Raw genomic sequence first — 22162 nt, forward strand, 5'->3', positions numbered from 1 at the left:
TTAAAACATTGCCCCTATAAGGACATAAAACAGTGTTGAATTGCAGCCACTTTAAGGGGGTGGAGGTATATTTTGTTAAGAAAAAAACAAGTGTGGAATGCATAAACTGGCTGAATGTACTATTGTCAACTAACATGAGGACACAGCTAACAAAAGGTTCAGAAACAATTTTACAAAAAAAAATTGCATCCTCGACACAAAATGGCTATGTTCCACCAGTCCAGTAAGCTCCATTCCAAGGATGTTCTTGACTGCAAATTGGGTGTGTGTATAACCTATGTGTATTGTTATATGTATTTTATGATGTTTCACACTTAAACTGGACTCGAATATAGCAGATCACATACCAACTCAGGCAAATCCACTACAAACTAAAAACAGTGGTAGTGGCTTACAGAAGTCTCGCCAATAATCAAATGTTAGAAGCTTAGCAAATTTACAACCAGTAGCCAGCTTCTAGCTCAGATAGAATAAATTCCAAAGTATTACACCAATTTTGCAAATAAACCAGGGCTCACTAGTGGATAACGGAATTAAATTCAATGCACTATGTACCATAAACAGAATTGTCTGAAATTATTGGCTTCCTCCCAAGTGTGACCCATCAATAATCGACTCAAGAGCCATCAGTGAGTCGCGATCCACAGTTTGGGCAACACTGCCTTACTGTATTCAACAGCAACTTTGCGAAGTATTTTTTACAAAGCTGAATTTTGCTACACTGGTGGAATCAGACACTAGAAGCGCCGCAGACGGTTTGCTGGATCTGGATACAAAATATATTTTGGGTCGCAGGGGGAAGAAGAAAAGGGACAAAAGAGAGCACTATTGAAAAAGAAGAAACGCAAAGTTGATTAGAAAAATCTATCACTCCCCTGAAATCATACGAAACAAAATAAGAACAAAAAAGCCAAATCAGAATTAATTTATCTTAAACGATCAGTCATATTTCACAACGACTTTGAAGCAAAGCGCGTTTTAAATGTTAAATCTTGGAAAAATGGTACTGCGTGGGCTGCCTCCGAAGGCACCTCGGCAAGTTGGTGCATGCTAGACACAAAGCACTTATTCAGGCTATTTTACCCTGCAGGTCAACTGCAGGAATACATTTAACCTGAGAATCTGGAATGACAGCAGGGAAATTATATACAATGCATATAAAAAATTACTTACAGGGACTGTTTTTTCTCGAGTTGAATTTAAGCACAATTGGCTTGCTGAATCATTAATTTTGCTAGCAAAAGTTGCCATCGATTAACAAATAAGACACAGACATTAGTGAAAACATGCAGGATGTCTTACTAGAAGCATTTTGGTCTCTTTTTGTCCTTTAATCTGGGGTGCTTTTGCTATGAAAGCGGTAGCCAGCTAACTGAGTGTCTCTTCATAGACAGATGTTAAAATTCTGAAATTGCAAGGATTCCCCTGCAGATAGAAATAAAGCTAAGTATGATGCCGTTCTCTTTACTGTGGCTCAGTTACTTTTAGTACAAAGACTGTCCTATTGGCAGCCTTCTGGTATCACTGCCACCCAGCAGAAATACGAAACACCACTATTAGCACTGAGAGCCTGAGCTGGTTTCTGTGGTACACATCTAGCCATAGGCATGTGAACACCACTGCCCGGTCCCACAGTATAAACAAGCTTTGGCCAAGTAAATATGTTGCGACTATTTAATGCGAGTATAGAGCTGTAGGCTTCGCCAGTAATTTTAAAGTACTGTTTACAGAGAGCAAAATGAATAAAAGTAAGGAAGGAAAGGCAAAACATCTCTCATAGTATCTCTAGACTGTACAATTAAAACAATGTTTTTAATCTTTATAAACAGCGTGGTGTATTTTTCAAATACTTGTAACTCGGGAACCTGAACAAAATTCAAAAAATATAAGGTTATGTCAGAATAGGAAGAGAAATGCTTGCCAAAGCTTACATTACTTTACACAGGATTCAGCCATTGGTCTTCTGCAGAAATCGAGGGAGAAGATGTATGGGCATTCTCCCTCTGAAGCAGACGGGCTGGGAGGGGTGGTGAGCAACACATTAGGAAGTGGGGTATTTGCTGTGGGGGCGCACATGAAGGAGAGTGGCAGAAAAGACATACACTCAAATAGATCCCTGAATGCAAAACAAGTAGTCCCCAAAATTGCAACAGTGGAAGGATACAAGTCAGCCAAAGAAAAGAATTGTAGAGAGACTATCCTTTATGATTGGACAAACACAAGAGGTAAGCAAGCCACTAAATCACACAAACAGCACATGAGTGCGCAAATTCAACTACTGTTAAGAAATGGTTAAGCTGTAAGCCCACTACAAGTTCAAGGTCTTTCAAAACCAGACAGCTTACACGGTCTGGTGAGACCAAAAACGAGAAATTGGTGAGCTTTTTCTGACCAATGGCTGAGAGGTCAGCAAAATGGGGTTGATAATGATAGGAGCCTACAGAGTCACCATAAAGGTAACTCATGCTTTTTTTATGTCATCACTTTTTTTATGTGTTTAACATTTCTATATTAGCATTTAATCTTATGCTTACATTATCAATAACCTTATGTTTATCTTGATCTAGTCTAAAAAAAAAAGCTGAATTAAACACGGACACTTTTATTCTCATTTTTTTGCATAGCTGCCTCGTATTCAAGGGCAATTGTTAGAACAGTTCTTAACCGATAACAGGAATGGCACTGAAAAATAGGGAGGATAAGCGATGAGGAAGGATAGCGAGGGGAAAAATAAGGGAGATATATATAATATTTACTCGTTCTGACTGTATAGTCAAGGCACTTCTTACTACACACTTTCCTTTCTTGACCTAGCAAGTGTTTCACCCCGACAGATTTTAAGCTTAAATCCGCTCTGCTTTCGCCAGCAACGTTTGGACATGAAGAAGAGTTGCAATTGGGATAAGCTGTCGTTTAAAGTATCTCACCGCTATGGGTTCTACTTTAAGATTTGTTTCAAGATAAGGAAGGGGGAATGAGCATTCTTTAGAAAAACTAGTTGATTGCCTATGGCAACATTAACTTTTTATGGGTGCAGTGAAGATTCTCATAGTCCCTCTCCCCACGTCTGAGGCCGACTGGTTTTCAACATGTTCAATAATTTATTTTAGCAACTTTTTATTTGCTCAGTCTGTCTCCCGGCCTGGCCTATAGAAGTCATGGATGGAAAACAAGGCGAAGAAAACATCACCCGTTCTGGGTAAAGCCTTTATTGGGGTATTTTATCCCTTTGGTTGGGTGCCTCTGGGATCTGTGTTTTTAAATGCTGCAGCAGCAAGGGTGCCAGTCAAAGTCTACTGACTGAAAAAGCTCAAGCCCCAGCGAGAGGAATAGGGAGTGCTTAAGAGGAATCTTAGTGAAGAACCATATACATCAGAAATAATTTTACTGAAGATAACGTTTGTTAGATGGAATAAGGGTGGGAGGATTGGAGCTCCATCCATCAACAGAGTTCAAAGCACAGATTATAAAAAGGAATGAACAGCTGCCACAAAAATGCAGGGACCAGGTGAAATCAGGAAAGGCTGAGGAGCTTGAAAGCGGAGTAGCAGACGTTAATACTGTTACTCCAAGAGCAACATTGACCAGATGCAGGGACCAAGTAAAATCAGGAAAGGCTGAGGAGCTTGAAAGCAGAGTAGCAGACGTTAAAACTATGTTACTCCAAGAGTAACACTGACCAGATGCAGAGACAAGGTGAAATCAGGAAAGGCTGAGGAGCTTGAAAGCGAAGTAGCAGACGTTAAAACTATGTTACTCCAAGAGTAACACTGACCAGATGCAGAGACAAGGTGAAATCAGGAAAGGCTGAGGAGCTTGAAAGCAGAGTAGCAGACGTTAAAACTATGTTACTCCAAGAGTAACACTGACCAGATGCAGAGACAAGGTGAAATCAGGAAAGGCTGAGGAGCTTGAAAGCGAAGTAGCAGACGTTAAAACTATGTTACTCCAAGAGTAACACTGACCAGATGCAGGGACCAAGTAAAATCAGGAAAGGCTGAGGAGCTTGAAAGCGAAGTAGCAGACGTTAATACTGTTACTCCAAGAGCAACATTGACCAGATGCAGGGACCAAGTAAAATCAGGAAAGGCTGAGGAGCTTGAAAGCGAAGTAGCAGACGTTAAAACTATGTTACTCCAAGAGTAACACTGACCAGATGCAGAGACCAGGTGAAATCAGGAAAGGCTGAGGAACTTGAAAGCAGAGTAGCAGACGTTAAAACTATGTTACTCCAAGAGTAACACTGACCAGATGCAGAGACAAGGTGAAATCAGGAAAGGCTGAGGAGCTTGAAAGCGAAGTAGCAGACGTTAAAACTATGTTACTCCAAGAGTAACACTGACCAGATGCAGAGACAAGGTGAAATCAGGAAAGGCTGAGGAGCTTGAAAGCGAAGTAGCAGACATTAAAACTATGTTACTCCAAGGGCAACATTGACCAGATGCAGAGACCAGGTGATATCAAGAAAGGCTGAGGAGCGTGAAAGCGGAGTAGCAGACGTTAAAACTATGTTACTCGAAGAACAACATTATGTTAATCCAAGAGCAACATTGACCAGATGCAGAGACCAGGTGAAATCAGGAAAAGCTGAGGAGCTTGAAAGCAGAGTAGCAGACGTTAAAACTATGTTACTCCAAGAGTAACACTGACCAGATGCAGAGACAAGGTGAAATCAGGAAAGGCTGAGGAGCTTGAAAGCGAAGTAGCAGACGTTAAAACTATGTTACTCCAAGAGTAACACTGACCAGATGCAGAGACAAGGTGAAATCAGGAAAGGCTGAGGAGCTTGAAAGCGAAGTAGCAGACGTTAAAACTATGTTACTCCAAGAGTAACACTGACCAGATGCAGAGACAAGGTGAAATCAGGAAAGGCTGAGGAGCTTGAAAGCGAAGTAGCAGACGTTAAAACTATGTTACTCCAAGGGCAACATTGACCAGATGCAGAGACCAGGTGATATCAAGAAAGGCTGAGGAGCGTGAAAGCGGAGTAGCAGACGTTAAAACTATGTTACTCGAAGAACAACATTATGTTACTCCAAGAGCAACATTGACCAGATGCAGAGACCAGGTGAAATCAGGAAAAGCTGAGGAGCTTGAAAGCGGAGTAGCAGACGTTAAAACTATGTTACACCAAGAGCAACATTGAATAGATGCAGAGTCTCTATTCAAGAACCAAGCAAGCCAAGGAAAATGATTTGGAGGGCGGGTATTGAAGTAACTATGTGGACCTCTCAGAGCCAGAAGGAACTGAAGCGAACCAGGTCAGTCATATACAGATGATACCTGGACTAGTTAAACTGATGTGGGAAGCCCTAAACATAATGGTACTAGCAATATCGCTCAATGTAAACATTTGTAATGAGAAAGAAACAAAGGTTAAATTTACATTATAGTTAGGTATAGGTTTGGTATTAAGATCTTTACACTGAAAAATCCCCAGAGGACTGGCTACGGACTGGGTCTGTGGCAACCTGGCAGAAGAATTGTGGGCATTTTTCATTTGTGTGTGGTGTAAAGTTCTATGTGTGGATGCCTCATCTTTGGAAGCAGAGGATTAGGACTTAAGCGACGAGTTCCCACTTGTAGACTTGTTGCAGCATCCTGCTAAACCGGTCTGCAAAGTCTTCATCCACTCCCGGAAGATACTTTGCCAGAGATTAACTTGGTGGTGGATGGCCCAGCACCAAAATCTTTGCGCTAGGGCCAAGAGTGGAGGAGAGTTAGTGCCCACTGGCTTTTGTAGGTAGAAACTGGCAGTCACGTTGTCTGTAGCACAAGTACTACATTGCCTGGAAGAAATGCTTTAAGAGCTAGATGAATGGCTAACACAAGTGGTTGATGTGGAGGCCCTTTTGATGAGGTAGTCACATACACTGGACTGTCAAGTCATTGAGATGTGCCCCCCCAGTTGACTAGAGATGCGTCCAAGGTAATGGTAACTTGCTAAACTGGGTTGGAAAAGGGCCTGCCCTGCGAAAGATTGCTGCAGTTCCATCAATGCAGAGTGTGATAGGTGATGGCCCTTACCAACACTAGATCTTCCAACTGACCCTCCACTTGTGACCACTGGCTTGAAAGGCACTGCTGAAGCAGTTGTATATGGAGTCTGGCACTATGGCAATCCATGAAGCCATGATGCCCAGAAGGTGCATCAAGTGAACGGAGTGTTTTAACTAAAAAACAAAAAAAGAGGGATAAGCTACTGTAACGTCGTTTGTACTCTTTGGGGGTTAGGGAAAGAGTTTAATCAAAACTGAGTTCAGCGTCGAATTTGGAGCGCCTCCAAGTGCGATTTTGTGGCTTTTACTGTTACCCCCAGATTGTGCAGAAGGGAGAATGTGGTCTGGTTGTGGGTAGGCATTACTGTCTGCTTGTGCTCTTGATCAGCCAATTGTGGAGGAAGGGGGAAGACAAGAGTGCCTCCTTTTCTAAGGTGAGCGGTTATTACCGCTAAACACTTGGCGAAGACCCTTGGGGCCATGGTGAACTGGTAGCATTGACTACTTGCCATGAAGCAGAGATAGTGCCAATGAGCTGGATGCCAATGAGCTGGATGCATTGGAATGTAAAAGTAGGCATCGCCCAGGTCTACTGTAGGGTGACCATGTGAAAGTGTTTGGACAGAATCTATCTGTTGAGAGGGCGGAGGTCGAGGATTGGTCTAAGGGATCCATCCTTCTTGGGAAGGAAGAAGTATAGGGAGTAGATGCCTTTGCCCTAGTGTTGATGGACACTGGCTCTATGACTCCTTTGAGTACGAGCCCCTAAACCTCCCCTTCCACAAATGTGAGCTGTTCTGGGCCAAGAGTGTGGGTGCAGGGTGGGATATTTAGTGAGGATGAGATGAGCTCTAGATTGTAGCTGTGCCCAATGATGGTCAGGACCTGTGGTGATCGCTACCTGGTGGGGAAGGAACCCTAAAAGTCTCACCCAAACAGGTGGTGTGTGATCGCGGGGATGCGAGGAAAGTACATTTTTGGAGGTGGAGGCTGCCCTATGAGGGGTGCCTCTGTAAACATTTCCTCTAAAGGAGACTCATGTAAAACCCCTGCCACCAACAGGGTGATAAACCCTGTTGATGCCGATGGTAGGAATGGGTTTGATCTGGAGAAGTTGCTTTCAAGCTGCCTCTTGACTGTTGCCTGCTAACAGCATCCCCTACCTAAAGGGGCCTGAAGGGCACCATCGCCGTGACTGTTTCTGTGTCTTTCTTGATCTTTTCAAGTACAGAGTTAACCTGTGGTCAAAAAAGTGTGCCCTGTAGAAAGTAGGTTAAGGGGCCCCTCCTGCTTAATTCCAGACACACTGAGCCAAGAGTGGTGCCGAAGGATCACTGAGGTGTGCACCCATGGCTGCTGCGTCTGATGCATCCAGTGCACACCTTATAGTTGCACTGTAAATAGCCTTACCTACTTCAACTGGCTTTTGCCCCCGTTTGCAATACTGATCAGGGAGATGCGGAAGGAGCTCCTCAATCTCGGCCCAGTGGGCTCTATCCTACCAAGGAAGGAGGCTTACAGAATTGACGATGTGACAGTGCATGGTCACACCCACCACTACTCTCTTCGCAGCAGCATCAATCCGTTTGCTCTCCTTGTCAGGAAGAGGAGCGTTTACAGTTGCCTGGGCTACTGCTCTCTTTCTAGCAATGGTAAGCACTAAGGAATCCAGTGGGACATGACTCCCAGACGTAGATTAGGTCAGAGGGTACTGGTTTATATTTCTTTTTCGATGCATGTTGTCACCATGAAAGCTTAAACAGGCTCTTTGAAGATCTAAGGGGCTGATCTAATCATCCACTTGAGCATCTGGAGGTACTGGACAGAGCTCGGTCTTTGAGAGCATCTCTAGTAAAAAGTAGTCCTCCTTCGGGGTGGCATACATCTCTAACTTATGGTAGGCAGCAACGCATCGAATGGCACTGTGGTTCACCGTAGTGTTATCTGGTAGGGAGAGACAGACGGGAAAATGTTCTAGATCAGAGTCTGTCTAATGGTCTATGTCGTAATCCTCAGAATGCTCTCCTGGGGTACCTGGGTAGACTAGAGAAGTCCTCAGCGCTGGAATAAGGGCTAAGACTGCCAGTATTATAGTATGACTCCAGGGATCCCTGTGGTGAAGGAATAGGAGGGGTGAGAGGTTTAGGAAGAGGCAGAAGAGGAGTGAAGACCTTGTTTTTGAACCTGTTGGCAGGCAAGAAGGACACGGGAGTGTCTTATGGCACAGCCACCCGGAAAGCAAGCTTGCGTTTCTTTGGCAGAGTCTCTACCAAGGCGGAGATCTTGTCTGTGTGTGGGTAGCTGATAAACCTCCTCTGCCTTGTTGGTCTCTTGCTGCAGCCTCTCGAGGATGGGGCATTCCTCAATGTCAAAATTGGGTCTCTGATCCAATGGTTGCTTCGACACAGACGGAGTTTTCAACCTTGATGAGGGAGCCGGCTTCAAGGGTTTGGTGCCGACACGCATCCTCGGACCAGAAGGTCGCCAAGGCCCTTGGAATGGTCTTTCACTGCTCCTAGGCATTGCTTTGGCGTCAACCAGCACCCAAGGGCTATGGTGCACCGAAAGGTGGCCGTGGCTTGGAATGGGGCTCGATGCTGGTCACCCAGAGGAGCAGTGCTCGACTTAGAAATGCAGCCTTTTCTGAGTTTAGAGAAGATCTTGGACATCAACAGTACTCACACGAGGAGTGGTCTTTTAGCATGAACAGAGGTGGACGGATTGTCCCCGGGAGCCTCTTCTTCGTACATGAATTCCTCCTGGTCTGACTCCAAAAAGCCAAATTCTATTAACTCACAACTTTGCTGGTGTACTGAGATATTGGGCGACTCACCCAATGCTTCCTCCTCTTTCTCAGTGCTGAGAGGATGAGCATTGCCGATGATTTCTGGCTTTTCTGCAGATGATTTGGCCATCCTTCTGTGGGCCCACCGTCCATCTTGCGCGCTGACAGTGTTGTGGCTGCGGAACACCAAACAGATGCAGTGGCTCTACTCGTGCGCCGGCTAGAGCTAAAGATTGCAGACAATATGCAGGTCGACTCAGGGGTATTTAGAGTGGCAAGGCGGGCATTTCTTGAAGGACGTCCATTCCATTACCTTATGTGTTCATTCTCCAAAGGAAACTCGGGAGCACACAGTGGGTCCAGAGGAACGGATCTGGCTCCATTGGAAAAAACTGCAGTCAAAAGTATTCTAGCACACCATGGAAAACAACAAACTAAGGGGCTGTGACGCGAATTGACTAACTCAGAGACCAAGAGCATGCAGAATCATGTCTGAACTAGATGGTGGAGAAAAGCAATTGACAATGGAGTTGCAGTCCATGTGCATTCACGATTGGTGGAGGAGGCACAGAGACCTTGTGACTCGAATGACTTCTTCGAAGGAAAACAAGTTGTAAATGCCTGAATGGAACAGTAGAAGGTAGGAGTATGCAGACCATGTGCATCTACAGCCACACATGCTACAAACAATTTCAACTTCTAAATTTACAGATTGAAATATTTCTATTTGAAAATCTTATCTGGAGCTTGATGACAGGGACTTGTGTAAATGTGAACAATACCAGGAATCCTCAAATGGAAAGATCCCCTCACCTTATCAATGAGACATTCATCAGAGAATATGAATGCCAATCTTGTATGCAGTACTTAGTACGTCAAGGAGATCTGCAAAGCCAATCTTAAACTACATCGATAAAATAGTAGACACTGAAGCAGTTGAATTGCATTCAGTTTCAAACTGTTATGTGCCAGGCTTAGGTCCAAATAACAGAGCTACATATTTTTCTTACATTGTCCAAATTTTACACAGTAACATTTCTGCTGCTACCTTTTGCACATATTTGCGTGTGCGGCAATGTTGGATTAGTTTCTCTGAAACTACTTTATTTACACAGCTAACTTCCCATAACGTTATAACGAAGCCTCAAACACCATGTACAAGGCCACTTGATGCGCTATGTACAACGGTTGTTCTATCTTCATCCACGGGTCGACAGGGCTATCTACATAACCACAACATCGCTAATCTATATGCACATCACAAGGATGCTTTCTATTATAATCAATGAGCATCCCAAAAGATTAGCAGACGAGGCACTTCAGCGGACACCGAGAGTCCATACATGCTGAGACTTCACCATGCAGTGGTCTGACATATCCTTGAGGGGTGACCAGTTCCTGACCAAGATGGGCTCCTACATTCTCCCCCGCCAGGTAATGGGTTTGGATCGTTCCTTGAAGGGATTTTTGGCATCACATCTACATACACTCTAGGTATATGCAGAGTATGGTTTTCATAGTAGGAGTACGCCCGATTACTGCCTTTTTTATATGCCTGCATATATACACTATTTTAGCACCATGGTAGAACTATACTATTTACACTTTTGGTGCTTATAATCACTTTCATCTGCTTCGGTCTACTGATTATCGCAGCTCATGTACTCTATGCAATAATAACGTTAATTCAATAAATATGTTAAAAATGTCCTACTGTGAATTCTGTATATTTCTCTTGGCCCCAGTAAGCACGAGTCACTTGGCGAAAGGTTCTTATCGGTTTCAACGATCCCCAAGGGGTCAGGGTTGTAATGCTCAGTGGTTGCCAGAAACCATTAGCTCTCTGGTAAGGTAGGGGGGCGTATGGTGGCACTGTGTGCTAGCTGGTCTCTAGCAGCATATCATGCAGGGGTGCTCGGAATCAGTCTAAGCACCTCACCAAAAGTTTGTTGTCCAACAAACACGCAGATAATATGGATTAGTAGGAACCAAGTGACAAAACACTTCACCCGTTCCTTACTTTGATCAGAGCATTGGCATAGAATGATGTGCAACATATATTGATCACACAAGCAAAATTAGCCCTCATCTTTCGTTCAATTATCAATTTCCCAGTCCTTAGCCTGAAGTTCAACATCCCTGTGCCCGTTTAACAACCTGTTCCAAAATACATCAAGTACGTCACACAATCTCAAATACAATCAGACACTCAATCAGTTTCGGCAGAGCGCTATGCCACTCATTCATCCCGAGCAAAGAATAGAATCCCAGGCTGTGCTTTGGGAAATTTGCCAACAGATGCTGCTCCTCCTTTCCACTACCTCAGTTTCTAACATTGCTATGCCTTATTTAATTGCACGTTATGCAATATCCATGTTTTCACATAGTACTTCTATTGGTAATCTTAGAAATGCATACAACTCATATTCCATGCGTCCCATCTAATTTCATGTTCCTCTTCGTGCATCATTTCAACAATGACTGACAATTTCCTTTCAGAAACAGGATCAGCGACTTATGGATGCGCAAGGCAGGCTGACATTTGGTGAAATCTAATGATAATTTCAGCTGGCAGACTCCATGTTGCAAATATTTGCAGGTTCAACAAGCTTTAACTTAATATGCCTGCCACGCGAAGGTTATAGCAGATGAGACCTGTATAGCTCAGATTGTTGGCAGCCCTACTAAATAAACACACAATATTCCAGATCTAAAAAACACTATTGACTAAATGTCAACTTGATTAAACTATAAGACAAATGTGAGCAAGATCTGAGTGTCCTTGGAGATATAGACTGGCATGAGGCATGCAAATTCCCTAGGGAGGTCACAATTAAGTCAGGTTTCCAATTAGTCAAGTTTATGATGCTACACTGCGCATATTGTAAGAGAATTAGACTGTTCTAAATTGGTAGAGTAGATAAGGAAAGATACTTGCAGGGCTTTAATCAACAGGGTACCCCGGGACAGACATTATGGGAATGTCCAAAACTGCGTGGCTTCTGGGTAGTGGTACATCGCCTGCTGGGCAGTCATTGAGATGAAGTCGGGACACCACAGCTCCAGTGCACGTCAGGGTACAAGGAAGCCCTGACAATTTTGTCTTTCCACAAAGCAGCAAAGCCGCAAAACGCACACTCCTTCCACCAAAAAAGGTTCAATCCATAAGGTTTGCCAGAAAAAGGGTTATTCCATTATTTTGCAGTTCCCAGCCGAAAAACACCCTACGCGTTTGAGTTATCTGCCTTGCTCACGACACACGAGGGCAAACTCATGTTGGATGCAACGTACCACGAAAGAGACGCCGAGCACACCAGGCAAGTTGATTTCTCAGTTATTTTATTTTACAAGTAACCCATAGTGAAAATAGACTGACAGACGCGTTTCGGCCTCCTGGCCTTCGTTGATGTCAGTTTGTAAAAATAAACGACCCACTTATAAATCGCCATTCTATTGGTAAGCAGCGCATTTTACGTGACATTAAAAAATTACTTAGCTGGCCCATTATATAATCTGGTAAACATCGCAGCCATCTTAAAATGCATACTGTGAGATCTGGTAATCAAATGCATTCATTACATTTTCCAAATTTATCAAAAGAAACAGACCATTACTATCGGGATTCAACAGCCAAATTAATACAAAATAAATATACATTTGACATTGACATAGGTGGAAGCAACTTTTTGAAATGACCATCGTGCTATAGGGGCTTCATATGCTTTCCTCTATCATGACTGTATTAGATAGATTTAATGCCCCAACATGTCATTCGGTGCTCTCTCAGACAGCATGAATCTGCCACCTTAAATAAACGTAAGGCTTCTCTATTATTTCTCTATATAGATCCCAATTTGATTACTGCTTCCATCATGTGATGCTTATGTATTGAATTCAAAACATAAAGCCTTGAATGGGCTTGCTATCTTTACTCTATATTATCTCCAGAATGTAATGTTACTTATCCGATTCCAACCCAATATATTCCGCAGCCTATTGCTATTGTACCGTTAACCCTTACACATATGGGGACCCTGTCTCTATTGCTGGTCCTAGTTCTACACCGGAGGTTCTCCAGCATAGGATTCATGGTTCGTATCTAATGGGGTCCCTGTCTGGGTTCATCCTATGTGTACCCATAATCCTTCTTCTGTGTTAAGTCCTACTGGTACCTTGATTCCCAATTTGATTATATAATTGGACTCCAGTTGTCTCCGTGATCCTGCTCTGTCTCCACCTCGCTCTATATGCGTTGCCCGATCTAGACAGAAAAATCTTAGTCTGTCACTTTTGCTCTGATGATATTCTGTGACGTGCCTTGCTACTGGATAGATGCTCTGATTCGCGATTGCTCTTGCATGTTCTGGGGCCCGGTTCTTGGCAGCATGCACTGTACTGCCCACGTATAGTTTCCCACATGGGCAAACTTCGCTTAGTAGACTACGAAGTCCGAGTTACAATTGAATAGTTTCTTGATTTTTCAGTTCTACCTGGGACTTCGTAATCCTTCACTTAACTGCTGAGTTTGCACGCTTTGCTATTAGTGCAACGATAAAAGCCCACAACTTCTGTCTTTCAGAGGTTTCTCTACAAAGTGACTATACACCAACATGTCCTTGAGGGACACACCTTTTCTGTGTGTTATAGCTGGTCTCTCTGGTAGCATTTTTCCCAAAATCACATCTGTCTGGAGAATGCCCCAATTCTTTTCCACTCTCTTGCGGATTTGCCTAGAATTGTTAGAAAAAGTCACAATTAGTCTTACTTTATCATCTATGTCCTTTTCCTTTCTGTTTCTTTGCTTTGATATGAGTAAGTCCATCCTTTCTTTCTTATTGACTTTTCTACTAGCCTCTTTCAATATTGTACTGGAATACCCGCTTTCCCTAAATCTGTTAAGGGCCTCCCTCGCTCCTATCACATAGTCTGTCTTCAAAGAGCATTTGTATTTAATTCTGAAGAGTTCCCCATATGGGATGCTGTTCACCAAACTGTGTGGATGTTGGCTGCGGGTGTGTAGCACTAGGTTACCTTCCGTTGGATTCCTGAACAGCTTAGTGCATAACTTCCTATTGACTACAAATACAGTGAGAACTTCTGTCCTGCTTATTTGGCGTGCGCGTGTGTGTGTGTGTGTATTTCCATACACACATACCCACTCATACCCTCCTTCCTCGGATTAAAAAAAATATATATATTAGGAACACTTCCACCCGAAAGCTCCTCATCTCAAGTGCTTGAGGTCTTCTCTTAATTCTTACCCACCAGGTGCTACTCACACTCCTGAAGTTCCCTCCACAGGCCCCAAATCATTATGAACTTTTGGGGATAACCTTGTGTCTTGTAGATAGCATCCTAATCTCTAGTATACCAGTCCATATTCTTGGCTCACCGTGTAATGCTGCGTATCTTTATGCTCCCCCATACTTGTATACTATCTTAGACTCCATTGGAGCAATGTTACAGAATACAATAGTATACCTGAGCAGCGTCTGATTCTAAGAAGATTGCTAGCCGTCCCCTACTCTACTCCTATATATAGCATGCACAAAGAGCTTGCCGCCTTATATTAATGATTTTATCAGTGTAGCAGGTCTCTCTGTTTGGTATGGGATATGGAGCAAGGAAGGTACCAAATTTACCCAGGAAATCATTAAGGATTGCCTCACCCTTCAGTATGGTAAAAATAATACCCTGGCTGATGTATATTAGTAATCTCTGAAAAGAATGCGCCCAGAACATAGATTTAAACAACCCCTTGCAAATACTTGACTACAGTAAAAAGGACCAAAAAAACAGACTCATAATCGAGGAAATGGCTAAGCGAAGTTGAGGCAAACTCGAAGCAGCTGACCAGAGCATACTGTGATAGGCCAATTGCACCAGGGACACGTTATTTACTCCAGGTCTCGAATACAAAACATATTTTATCTTAATAGGTTAAGAATGGGTATTGCCCATTTTTTAATAGCTTTGCCGACCATGGGTAAATGAAAATGAACTCTCCCAAAGTGCCCCTGTGATGGAAAATCTGATCAGACAACCTTACACTTTATTTTATTCTTGATTTCTATAGAGATATTAGGAAGAGTATTTTACGTCCTGTATTTGTAAAGGAAAGGTTGTTTAACTATAAAACTGCTTAGGATTTTATTTGCAATTTAGAAAATTACAGTTTGTAATGATGTGGCGGTTTACATTCAGACAGCAATTAGAAGAAAAAATAAGTCGCACCTCGAGGACCTTGTCTATGAAGAAGATAGGACACATATTGATTAATGATGTTCAGGGTGGTAGTTTTGTTGCCATACTGTATATTATGCACGTGGCACTTTATATATCAATTATTTCCCAGGTTTGCCTTCGTTGAATCGTGTTCATAGCGTAAATTTATGTATAGTGGAATTTGTTAACCTTTCATGATTTTTAATGTACAGATTGCGATGAAATGTGAAGATGTCAAATATTGTTTTTAGGATGCTTTTATGGTTGTACTTTTTTAACCGAATAAAGCTTGATTTGATTTGGGGTACGGAAATGACCCCGGTCATACTGCTAGGGCCAACCTGGTCTGTGATGCAGAGAATACCTCCCCCATGTGTGTTGTCAGAATAAATCCATGAACCAACTGTAGACTTGCTCTAGTCCTCACAATCTAATCCATTTCAGATCATACATGCAAGTCTGAGAGTTAATATGCAATAAAAAGAAGTGCAGCTGGATTTTATTTCGTGTCAGAACAGGGGAATTTTCTGGAATAATGAGGGCACAGCAGTTCATCTTTAGAGAAGGTGAAAACCAAAAAAAAGTCTTAATGTGGCCTGCAGAAAATCTTATGTAAAGAAAAATGATTTTGATTAGAGACCTTCTATTATAAAAGTATTACGAGATCCCACAGACAGGAGGGTCTAACCAGTGTTTAGGGATATCAATGAAGATCCAAAGACAAAACCTGATTATCTATCATCCATTCAACCCCCACTATAATATTTGGCTTGCTCAATTAGATTTAGAGCTTTAATAACCCTCCCTTACGTTGGGATACATGTATATGTTAATATTGACGTTAATGTACGCAATTATACATCTATATATAAAAACGAAATTTAATCACTTGTGGAAATCCCCCAATATGACCTCTCCATCAGCCCAGAGTCAGAAATACATAGTCAGGCAGGCCCTGTGACCTAGGCCTGAGGCACTGATTGCCGATTTACTGGCGGGTGGCATGAAACCGGCAGGACAAACACGCAAACTGGAAAAACCCAGATCAATCACACAGACAGGCAGCGACACGACAATGGTCCGAGGGGATTAGCCCCAATAAAACACACGTGGCCGGAGGGGCACGCGTTAGCAAAACACCATAAAGGTAGATGCCACATGCAGTTAGGAACACTCAGCCAATCAGGTCACAGCAATTCCGTTCTCCCCATGTCGGACATCAGGAAAAGTTACCCTCAATGTGTCCGCCCAAGGTCGAGATCCACCTGCATTTGCCTTCAGATGGAAATGATTTACGACTCCATGACTAGGTCTGCCTTCCTCACCCTACATAGGATCTATGAATTATTTTATGATGTTTCAAGAAATTTATAAAGACTAACAAAACTACTGTACTGTGAGACAGTCCTCAGACCCCTTTCTATATGCTATACTCCCGGCCACAGACTTTAATTAAACCAACAGTTCCTGTTTTGCTTAACGCCTCATGTCTGTTTTTCAAGGTAAATTAATATTCGAGCAACATTTTGGCAAGCCAGATAGGAGCGATTGGTGCTTTAAACCCAACTGCAGCCAAAGGAAAGGACCCCGCTCTGACTAATTCACATCAGCGCAGCAAGGAAGGCTAGCAGACGCAGCAATTTATTTAAAGCTCTGCTGAATCCGTGGGGTAGAGGTCCACCATTAACCCGCCGTCAATTGGGTAAGTAATTACATCTGGCCCTTAGTCCCAGCATTTGGCGTATGGCAAACTAAGAAGAAGCGCAAACATTTATCCTGAGCGCACTGCCACCGATAGAAATCTGACATGTTGCCTATTTTGTGTGTCCGAAAGGAGTAGTCACAAGGCGGCCTCGAGGCGATCCCGCTGAAGTCTTCTTTTTTGATAGTCAGCACGCAATGAAAGGTGAAGGTTGTTATTAGTTTGGACCATTGGGCATGATACAAATAGTACGCATGATCCCTGGGTATAATTCGGAAGTTAGGGAAAATTTGGACCTTGGAGATTAGGTATAGCTTGTGCTTGGCCAAGGAGGGGCTGTGATTGTCAAGTTGTTCCTCGTTTCCACGTAAATTATTGCTATCGTTGTCCTCGAGCCAATATTGACAGACTATCATGCTCACTTAGTACTGTGTACCACGCAAAGCCTCCCCTCATCATCGGGTAGCATGCGCTAAGGAGCGGGCTAAGGAATTTTTCTTGACAAAGCCATCATTTTTTCTGACCTTTTTTTCTCTTTTTTCCTTCCTTATGGTTAACTGATGCATTCTTGGTGCTGTAGTGCTGGTAAATTGTTGCAACTGAACGTACAGTCGTTTTTCCATATCTGCTGTTTGCTAGTCACACATCTTGAACTAATCACTGCACTTTCTTCAGGTAGTGACAGTCATATGCATTTTTTGTTTGCGTTTGTGAAATGTCAATTGTGATGCATATATGTAAACAGTAGTGAGCTCATAGAAGTAGCTGTAACTAGTAATCTCCGTGTATTTATTTCCCCAATGATCAGAGTAAAGTCTAATATTGTGTGATCCCAAGAAGCTAGAGCGTGCCAGTTCCTTAAAAAAGTTCCCAGCTATCAGAGTGGCCGCTGAAACGCATACAAACTAGGTTTCCCACACAGATTAAAAAACGTAGCAAGTATTGCCATGAATGGCACGCGCACACTTCCCCCAGACCCGAGGGGAGAGTCCTTCAACACTAACAATCGAACAGACAGGAGCACACACTCAGACCAAATACATAGGGCAAAAGAAGACCAGAAGAGTGGCACTGTTAGAACTGTGGTATATTTTTGAGGAGGCCCAGACCAACAACCCTATTGTATGCGCCTTTCCTGCCGTATGTAGGAATGGAAGTGCTCTCTCCATTGCCTACCATCCCCGCATTAGGTTATACAAATCCACTAGTTGAGGGAGCCCGAGTGCCTATCCCCCCCCCCCTAACAACAATCAACTAAAGACAGACGAGTGAGACCAGCAGGCCACCTTGCTCACGCTATCCCAGGTTGTCCCCAGTGCAGTGCTAGAGCACAATGCCCCCCCCCCCTCTACCCGGATATTGCGTTCCCCCTCAGCATGACGAACGTGCACTCCCACTCTTCCGGGATAACACACAAGAGGTTCATAGCAGTACTAGACAGCAATATAGCTAATGGGGGCGAAGAAAGGGGCCCCAGTCCTCCGGGATCAGGCAATGAGAGGGGAGCCGCAGGGTATACTCCGGCAGGTGAAGGAATAACAGAAAGCTGGTTTGAGGACAAATTCCTACCCAGAAGAACAGAGTCTAGCTCAGAATGAAGAAAACAACCCAGCTGGGATTCAGAGGAGAGGCATGAATTAAGGATGGAGAGAGAGAAAGAGCTCTCACCATGAGAACTCAACAAGAGAACAGAGCATCTGGGGAGGGCGGGGGTAGGCATAGAGCACCGCTCAGAGAAGAGTCTGAGGCAGAACTAGAAGGGAGACTTCTACCTGGGGCCCGTACCTCATCAGATCGCCAGTGTAGGAGAGGGGCCGACCTGGTGATAAGGGATCAAGGTAGCCTGGTACAGACTCAATTAAGATGCCAGAGAAGCAACATGGCACCTCTACGTGCACACGAGAAGAGCAGCGACGAAGACATCCGCTGCTCCCCCCGAACGTGCAGTATGGATAACTGACCCCAAGGGAGATAGCGACCAGAGAGGAAGGAGAGACCTTCACACAACAATTTTGCCACCTGCTAGCCCGCCGGACTGAAAGAGACGGCCAGTATGATAGACCCTGGCCAAAGGAAGGGTCCTTTGAACCAGAAGATATATATATTGCAGAGGATTGCACCTGGGTCAGAGGGGGAGATCCCAAATGGAACTTACCCCACATGCAGGATTACCTAAGGAAACAGGAGCGCTAGGTTGGAGAGAAACCAGCAGCGCTGCCCCAAGCCAAAATGTGCCCACTACTGCAGAAGGACATGTCGAGAACCATCTATGTGCCATGGGCCCAGATGGATAAGGGAGGCTCAGAACCAAACTGCCGCCACTGATGGATGGGGCGGGGAAATGGATCTCATGTTTTTAGAATAAAACAGCATGGTTAAAGCTAGCAATAGGCAATGTCAAAAGTCTGCTAAGCAGTCTTATCGAAGAGCAGACCAACAAGGTGTGCACCCTAGCCCGCATCCCTGCAGATACATTGACCAACACCGAGCATGACGGGCTGAATTCAATTCATACAGGGACCCAATATGGGGAGACCATAACAGACTTTCTAGACAGTATGAGGTCACATTAGGGACATGAGACAGGACAGTGATGGACAGATATGGACTCCAGGTTGCATTTTTCTATCACATCCTCAATAAGGCGCTGCCCATCGAAATGCAAAGTGGATTGGACAGCGTAGTAGGGTTAGACACCAAACTCTGGAAGTAAATACAGGGCCACATACTACACTATTATAGCAAGAAACCGGAAAATGATGGGGGAAAACAGGACCAAGCCAGAGAGACATCGTCAAGTTGGTCAAACACAAATTGAAAAAGACCGCCCTCAAGGGGGCAGTGTTGGCCGCCCACATACAACTGGCACCTGTCTTGGGGATCCACCACAAAACCCCACATGATTTCAACCCAGTTATAGCGGCAGAGGTCAGGGAGGCTGGCAGCAGCCAGACCTCAGGGATTATTATTGCCACCGAATGAGCCACATGGCCGACCGATGCTGCATAAAGGCATACCAAGAGCAGAGATCGATAAATCTGGGACAGTCCCCGCAAAATCCCCATCCTCAGTACCAAGACAACAAGACAACAAGACTTCTCCGCAGCTGCGGAAAGGGCGGACAGCCACTGCATTACCGCAGCACGGAGAAGGTGGTTGGTCAAATACATGGCTACAACAGCAACAGACTGGGATCCCAGCCCAAAAAGAACTGCAGCAGTGAGGGGTTACTCTCTGGGGAAGCAATGCCTTTACAAAATCTCAAAACCCACCTACACAATAAGTTAAAACCCCCCAACATAGTAGAACCCCACACAGTGGTAGTGAACGTGACCTGTTACGAGATCAATCCCACATCGCTGTACCTCTTCACTGATCCTAGCAAGATTCAAACAGAGTTACATAGGATGCCCAGGTGCGGCACCATAGGGGAGGCTACTGTTTAGTCCCGAGACTTTCCAGAAAAGAGGTTCTTGGAGGTAGCAAAGTCATCGCACCAGTGCACAAACACATCCGATCCCGCTTCAGTCTGTGGTTCAAGGGTGGCTCTTAGAGCGTCTGGTGTGGTCTTTTTTTTTTTTTTTTAACAAATGCGACACCAGCAATGCAGTTCCAGTGTAGGGATATCCAATTTGAGGATACAAAGTGAAATTAAAATTCGTAGGGGAGGGTTAAACACCAGCATAGATAACCCATGTCAGGAAATATGGGACACCGAGATAGAAAGGTACACGTGGGTAGAAGAGAAAGGGAAACTTCTAATTCTATGGAAACTTACACACCATTTTTTGTGTTTCAGGTAAAGGAACGATCCCACTCAGCACAAATGAGTACTGAGGCACAATACCACACGTACTGGACATGCAACAGGGCACCTCCACGTTGATAGATACCTACTTGCAGTGCAGTGAATTTGGCTATATTCAGCTCGTCCCCGGATGGCCGGGTATGCGCTCCCTGGTCACCATACACACCATTACTCTGGTCATTCCTGGAGAAGATCTGTCAGAGTTATACCAACATCCACTAAAGAAGAAAACAACTGCTGATTATTTTGGCTGGGCTCAGTTCAAGGTCATTCCAGTAGAATTCAGGCTGTTTTCTGACACACAAGTCAAAGCGGGAGGCTCCATACCCAGCTTCACTGTGCTGGTTGCAAATAACCAGATGGGAAATGATGAATAGTACTGAGCTCGGCCTTAATGCAATCAAGGAAGACCTAAGATTTATCCGCCTCACGGTGATGCAACATCTATGTGTTGAACTTGATGACTGCAATGGAGGAAGGGGTGACTGCCAAGATCGGTGTGTCCTGTTGCACATTTATCCCGGGCAATGACATGGACAATGGAACTCTGGCTCTTGCCATTCAAGTACTTGCATTGTTTACAAACCGACATGCGTAGGTAGGGAGGTGCCCTTGAGCAGGACTGGTACATTAGTTGGTTCTCATGGCTTCCCGGTGGGTGACAGGACTGTGCACGTCATTGCTGCCCATTCTCATGTTTGTACTGTTCTTGTGTAGTTTTCTACAAGCTGGGGTTTCCTGCTGTAAAAAGCAGTCCTCAAAATGGGTAGAAGTACCAGTTAAAACTGAAACATGACAAGCCCCTAACAATTTTAAAACAAAGAAAGAATTCAGGCCCGCCGCCCATTGGCATGCAGCGGAACTCAGTGGGGCACTATATATTTTTTGTTTTAAGTAAGAATACAGGCCGTCCGCACTTGAACTTTTTTTTTTTTTTTTTAAAGTATGAATTTGGGTCCACCACCCGCTGGGGCAGTATTTATTATATACTTTTTTTAAAGTAAGAATTTAGGCCCGCTGTCCATAGGCATGCGGCGGAGGCATGCTGGGGCACTTTCTTTTAAAATGAAAATTCAAACCCACCGCCCTTAGATCAGTGACGGGAACGCTGTGCAAGGCCAGCTTTTGGGCGGTGCAACCAGTGAAGCCGCACTGGGCCCTGACCTGGGGGAGTGGGGGGGGGGGGGTCACTGACCTCACGGGGTGGGGAGGGAGGGGAGGGCTGCGGAGAAGATATCCAATCATCTCAGGGTGGAAAGCATAGCAGGGGCAAAGGAGCTGGTACGTATGTTGGACTCCAGCTGTTAAGGTAGTTCAGTATGTAGTCAGTAGAATCAAAAAGCCCAACGATAAGGTAACTAGTTGTCTGCACAAGGCAAAATGTCTAAGACAGTTTCTAGAGGGCAAGGTAGTCCTAACCCCACAGACTGATGGCAAGATGGCCATTTTTATCAGCAACTTTGTACAGCATCCCAAAATATGGCTCAATCGTTTCTGTGAAGCTTGCCGCAGCAAGCTTTTAGGTAACGTAGGGTCCCTAATGAAAATGTTGGGCATGGTTGAAGAGGCCAAAGGATCTAGTAATGCAATTTTCACAGACATTTTGCCGGGCGGGCCACAGAAAACAATTGGTTTACTCGGAA

The 22162-nt window shown here is 44.2% G+C and overlaps 1 protein-coding gene across 2 annotated transcripts in view; it reads right to left on the reverse strand.

The window, feature by feature from the left end:
- The window catches only part of FRS2 (fibroblast growth factor receptor substrate 2), a 316662-nt gene that overhangs the window by 165899 nt on the left and 128601 nt on the right, over positions 1-22162 (reverse strand). The gene's annotated exons all lie outside the window — the stretch shown is intronic.

The sequence above is a fragment of the Triturus cristatus genome, chromosome 4_1 (genome assembly GCF_964204655.1).
Source record: "Triturus cristatus chromosome 4_1, aTriCri1.1, whole genome shotgun sequence".
NCBI lineage: Eukaryota > Metazoa > Chordata > Amphibia > Caudata > Salamandridae > Triturus > Triturus cristatus.